Here is a 6,000-nt window from a genome sequence, read left to right as displayed (position 1 = left end):
GGGCTGGATTAAAGTATCGTTGAATAAATCAGAGATCGATAAGGGCTGAATTTTTTTTTTTTTTTGAGGCGGGAGAGCATCAGAAACCCTTCTCCACGCCTGGGCCGCTCGGCCCTCCCGAGGGCTGCCAATCAAGCAGGTGAGCCGTGAGAAACAAAGGGGTGAAAGCAGACGGCGAAAAGCCCAGTCGGGGTCCTCCAGCCCAGGACGCGCGGCTCCACTAGGGGTTCGGCTCCGGCCGTCCCCACCTGTCACTCGAGGGAGACATGGTCGGGGTTACCAGGAGGGCGTCGCCCGCCCACACTCTCCGGGGCTCTCCCTGCGAGCCGCAGCCGGCGGCGAGGGCGGCGAGAGCGTGCAGCGCCGAGGAGAACGAGTGTGCGAACCTACGAACCAGCTCGTCCCGGAGGCAGCGGGTGTCTGCCTGGCGAGGAGGGCTGGGCGGGCGGGGGTGGGGTGGGGGGGAGATGGTGTGACGTCAGACGTAGGGCGTGATGGGCGGGGCAACGCAGGGCGGGGCCGGAGTGGGAGGAGGGGCGGGGCCGGGGCGAGGGCGGGGGAGAATGGCAGTTGCGGTGCTGGTCCCCGGCTGCGGCGGTCCGGCTGGAGTCGCGGAGGGGAGTTCGGGAAAGCGCACGCCCGTCCGCCACACTTGCACCGGCGGCTCTCGCCCTAGCTGAGAAGGTTCTGCTGTGGGGCTGAGGGGCCGTCCTTCCCCCGCCGTCCTCCCTGCGGCTTCTGCCTCCGCGGGATGGGCCTGCTAGCCCTCCGCCCTGACGAGCTGAGGTAGGGCGAACGCCGGAGCGGGAGGCGCGGGGGCCGGGCGCCACCCCTGCGGACGGGGATTGGAGGCGCTCGCCGCCCGGGCCCGGGGGCTGGAGCCGGGGAGCCCTGCGCGGCCGTCCCCGGGACGCGGGCCCGACGGGGTTGTGACTGACTGGGCGAGCGTTCCGGGGCCGCCGGGCGGGTGAGAGCCGAGGGCGGCCGCGGCGGGGAGGCGGCGGGGGCGGAGCGCATTCCTGACGGGTGAAATCGACCCTAACGGGACGCTTTTCTGGGCCTCGCCGCGGACTTGGCCCCCCCCGGAGCCTGCCGCCCCGGGGTCCCGGGGTCCCGGGGAGGGCGGCGGGGAGCTCGAGCACACATTTCCCAGCACACGCGCGGAAAGCCGTGCGGCCCGGGGGGTGAAGCTAGCGAAGCGGGGTCTTCCGGGACTCCGCCTCCAGGGTGTCTCCCCCCGTTTCCCGAGAGTCAGGCCGCTACTTTGAAATTTCCAGTTTTTTTTTTCCTACGGTCTGGGTTTTCACCCTGCTTGCTGTCGCTCTGCCTCTTTTTCCGTTTGCATTAGTGGGAAAGAAGTAGTTTGGGGTTCGTTAATCCCGAGACGAGGGCAGCGGAATAAAAGAGAGAAGAGGGTGGCGAAGGCTGGATACGGGAGAAAGAAAGAAAGGTTTCGTTTTATTTTATTTGCTCATTAGCCCCTTGGAGTAGAAATGCATGGCCGGTGCTGCACTTTGTGTAAGGTCTGCTGCTGGGAATGTGGGTAACATTAGAAAGGACGGCCTTTAAATGCCGCTGCAGTTTTCAAACCAAAGGTTGGCGAGAAAGGTGGGTGTAAAATGATATTTTTTGGCTGGTGCTTTCAGAATATTTGGGTCTTTCCTCATTCTTTCTTGCGTGCGTGCGTGCACCTGGCTGTCTTGTTTGTTTGTTCCTTATTTTAACCTGGATTCATTGACCCTTTTCATTGTATGCAGTGTGACGATATACTTGTCTTTTTTTTTTTTTTCCTCCTCCCCTTTCCTTCCGGTTTTGCTGTTAACCGGTCTCGGTGCACATCCTACCGCTTCTGTTTGTAATTCAAATTCTCTGTTTGCCTGCTTAAGCTTCTGTAACATCGAGCTGTCTTGTCTGTATTGGATTAAAATGTAAATAATTAGGAAATGGCGATGAACTTCTTTTTCAAATGTTCTTTACTTGGTACATGCAGTTTCTTGAGAAAAGATTTGGTATGAACTCTTGGAACTTATTAAGCCAAATTGTGCAAAACAAAAACCAGCCCCCCCCTTTTAATGCCTTAAAAAAAATTACTGTATACGGTGTAAGCTTAAATTTCATATGACCATGGAAAAGAATTTTAATGGAACTCACTAAACCAAATTGTGCAAAACAAAAACAAGCTTTCCCTTTTAATGCTCTTTTTTTTTTAAAAAAAAAAATACTGTATACAGTGTAAGATTAAATGGAAAAGAATTTTAATGTCATTGCAAGGTGTCTTTCTGAGAAAGAAAAAGAGTATTATCTCAGGGTTTGAGAACTCCAGTAAGATTAATTTTAATTTTTAAATTGCAGTATCATTTTAGAAGTTGAAACACTGCCTATTCCTTCCTTACTAAAATATCTTTCTGAAATGTCTTATCTTGGAAATGTCTCAGCTGGTTATCAGGATTAATATAAAGAACTGTTCATTGTACTGTTGTCCAGCAAATATTAGCTGGAAACCTACTTTGAATATTTGTGGCAATTTATTGAATTTCTGGTACCTTTTTTAATCTGGCAAAAGGAGGGTACCATGTTATTTTCTACTTAAGTGTTCTAAAGGCACTGAAGCACCTGGTAGGAAGTAAATGGACCGACTCGCCCTGTTTGCACACAGGCAACCAAAGTAGTGCTTTTGGAGTCATTGGGGTAATGTACTTGGGAGTTCTCACTCTTACTGAGACAGGGTTTCACTATGTAGCCCGGTTGGCCTGGAACTTGGTGTATATACCATGCTAACCATGGACACAATAAATTCATGCTCCCCTTAGGCTCAAATTGGTTCAGTGCTCCTTGCCCAGCTGTGAGTCACCATTGTTCTTCAATGGTATATATTTGTATGTATAGTTTTAGTCAGACCTTTGTATGTGGGTATGTGGGCCTAGAGGCTAGGGCCTTGCACATGCTAGGCAAATATCTTAGTGCTCCATCACACCCCCTTTCTCTCCCCCCCTTTTTTTCTTTTCTTTCTTCTTCTTCTTCTTTTTTTTTTTTTTTTTTTTCTTTCCTGTGTTTTGAAAAGATCTTATATATTTGCATGGAAAGTTCTTGTTTTTCTTAAACACTTAAGTAATAGCACAGAAATGCTTTGGTTTCTAGTCAGCCCTTACCACCTACTACACATATATTCTCTGGTCACCTGCCTCGCATCTCCTTGTGTTAGTATCTGTAATTTAGCTACTCTAGAGATTGAGTTGGAACACTTGTTAGAAGCTAACCTGAGCAATGTAGCTAGACCCCGTGGCAAACAACAATAAACACTAGTATCAACAATTATTATCTACAGGGTACTCAAGACTGAGAAATACAGTTTCCTGAAGTTTCTAAGAAGGCAAAATATTTATGATAACTTGAAAACATTCCTGGTCAAGTGCTTGGTACAGGGGAAGGATGATAAACTTGGGTGCTTTTATATCAGCGTTATCCATTTGTATCTTCTCTACTCAGAAACTAGAGAGTTTTAGAGAATGTTACTTGTCCTCCTGAGGGTACTTATTATAGGTGACAGTTGTCAATTGCAGGCCTGTTTGTACTAAGCATGTGCTCTTTCATTGATTTTTATTGTTGAGGTTTCACTAAAAAAAACTTGAGCATCTTGGGCTAACAGCCAAAGTATAGTTGAATTTCTAAATTACTATTTGATTGCATATTACATTTCATTTGTCCAGCTAGTTCTTCAGAACAAAGCAGTAGCTTGCTTTAAAAGACCTATGCTCATATAGGGAACACACTAACTGAAGCCTTAAGCCTGACGCCTATTTAGCAAGTATTAGTTTATCTGCGATACAATATTATTTCAAGGTGTGGAACATTTGTTTAATGATGTAAAGATGTGTTGCTTTTGTTTATGCTGTATTCCTTTAACTCTGTGAAGCTGTGATACTTATCCTGTCTAAAACACCTGCCAATAGCAAGGCAGGAGAGAGCAATAGGTGGGGCTGGTAGGAGAGAATAAATGGAGGAATGAGTAGAACAGGAAGGCAGGGGCCAGCCAATCCAACCACCCAGCCACCAGCCACACACGGAGTATGAAGGAAAGAAAAGGTATACAGGAATAGAGAAAGATAAAGGCCCCGAGGCTGAAGCTAGGTGGGATAATTTAAGAAAAGGTGGCAAGAAACAAGCCAAGCTGTAGCTGGGCATTCATAAGTTACAGTAAGACTCTATATGTGATTTATCTGGGAGCTGGGTGGTGGGTCCCCCAAAGAGGCTAAAGAGCCAGAAGAGTAAAACATCACACAATAATTACCTATGGAGATTAATGAGTTTTCTACACCTAGGCAGTTCTCCCCCAACTAAGACTAGTTTTTCTCTTGTTTTGTTTGTTTGTTTGATTTTCAGGTTTTTTAAAAAGTCACTGCCAATTCTTTGTTAACTGATAGAAGGTGCATAATGTTGAAACAGCTTGTAAGCACACCTATGCAGCTCAAAAGTGAAGGAAAATATTCATTGCCTAACACATTTGTATTTGAAGTGGTGGTAGACATCAACCAAGAAAGGCATTGGAATAATCTTAGGTGCTTAAAACTTGGATATTTGTTGTTTCTCTGTAGTTGTCATATGTGATACTTGGCATATGAAAGTGGAAAAAACACTTTTTTAAAAAATAAAAAAAAAATAGGGCTGGACAGCAGTAGTATGTGCCTTTAATCCCAGGACTTTGGAGGCAGAGGCTGGTGGCTCTCTGAGTTTGAGGCCAGCCTGGTCTACAGAGAAAGTTCCAGGACAACCAGGACTACACAGAGAAGCCCTGTCTCAGAGGGAGAAGGAGAGGGGTGGAGGGGGACGGGGAGGAGAGATTACTATATTGCTTTCATTGTTATCAGTAGTATCTGAAGAATTATTGTATTTTTAAGTGTGTGTTTTGCCTGCTTGTAAATCTAGTAGTGTAGGACACATGTAGGTCCTGTGGAGCCAGAAGAGGGTGTTAGAGTCATGTGGTTGTTGGAAATCAAACCCTTGTCCTCTGGAAAAACAGCTAGTGTTCTTAACTGAGTTATCTCTCCAAACCCTGAATAATTTTTAATACTTATGTGTGTGTGTGTGCCTGAGTACGTATGTGCACCACATGAGTGCAGGGCTGAAGGAGTTAGAAGAGGGAGTCAGATCCCCTGAAACCAGAGTTTTGTGTTTGTGAAGGTGTTGAAAACTGGACCCTGGCTGTCTGCAAGACAGTAAATACTCTAGCCACTGAGCTATCTCTCCAGCCCAATAGTTTTTTTTATTGTTAACATTAATTTGGAAGCTATTCCACTATTTTAAAACTATTATATAGTCTTGTTCTCTTGATGTTATCTAGTATTTTATTTTGTTTCTTGGATTTTTGAGACAAGGGCTTGTATGGTCCAGGCTAGTCTCAAAGGAATTTACTGTGCAGTTGGGGATGACCTTGAACTCCTTCCTGAGTCTCCCTCCTCCCACTTCCCAAGTGCTCAAATTACAAACCCATTACTATTCCCAACAAGCATTTTAAAAGTCATTTACTAGAAAAATACTAATTGTTGATTTGGTCTTTTTAAACATTTCATTTGGTGAGTGTTTGTTTGGACTACATATGTGTATATACCATGTGTATACCTGGTGCTCCTGAGAGGCCAGAGAGACTACAAGATAGCTGTGAGTTGCCAAGTGGGTCCTGGGAGTCAAACCCAGATCCCTTAGAAGAGCTGCCAATGTTCTTAATGGCCAAGCCATCTCTCCAGCCCTGTTGGTTGGTTTTAGAAGTCCTGTTTGGAAAGGTTTTTGTATGTGAAGGTCTCAATAGGAGAGAACTAGTTAGCTGTTTTAACTTAAAAGATAAGTTTGCATGTTGGATTTTGAAGCACATTTTTGTTCAGAGTTTCCCTTTTTTATTTAGGTTCAAAGAAACTTGAGAACTGTATCTTTAACCCACAAAACTGGAGTTGTCTTCTTAAGAGTATATACCCTAACATTCTTATTCCACCCCACTGTAGAGACCCC

At 46.0% G+C, this 6,000-nt stretch overlaps 1 protein-coding gene across 2 annotated transcripts in view; it reads left to right on the top strand.

Moving 5' to 3' along the window:
* Positions 1-546: 546 nt before the first annotated feature.
* Rnf19a (ring finger protein 19A, RBR E3 ubiquitin protein ligase) overlaps positions 547-6,000 on the top strand; it is a 37,469-nt gene continuing 32,015 nt past the window's right edge. The window contains exon 1 of one of the 2 annotated variants that reach the window (XM_051202738.1): positions 547-786. The gene's annotated coding sequence lies outside the window, so the exon portion shown is untranslated. Of the gene's footprint in view, positions 787-1,504; positions 1,609-6,000 lie in introns of those variants that run through there. The other variant, XM_051202740.1, reaches the window with a different exon arrangement.

Source organism: Phodopus roborovskii, unplaced genomic scaffold (assembly GCF_943737965.1).
Source record: "Phodopus roborovskii unplaced genomic scaffold, PHOROB, whole genome shotgun sequence".
Classification (NCBI taxonomy): domain Eukaryota; kingdom Metazoa; phylum Chordata; class Mammalia; order Rodentia; family Cricetidae; genus Phodopus; species Phodopus roborovskii.
This window is presented reverse-complemented; position numbering and strand designations above follow the sequence as displayed.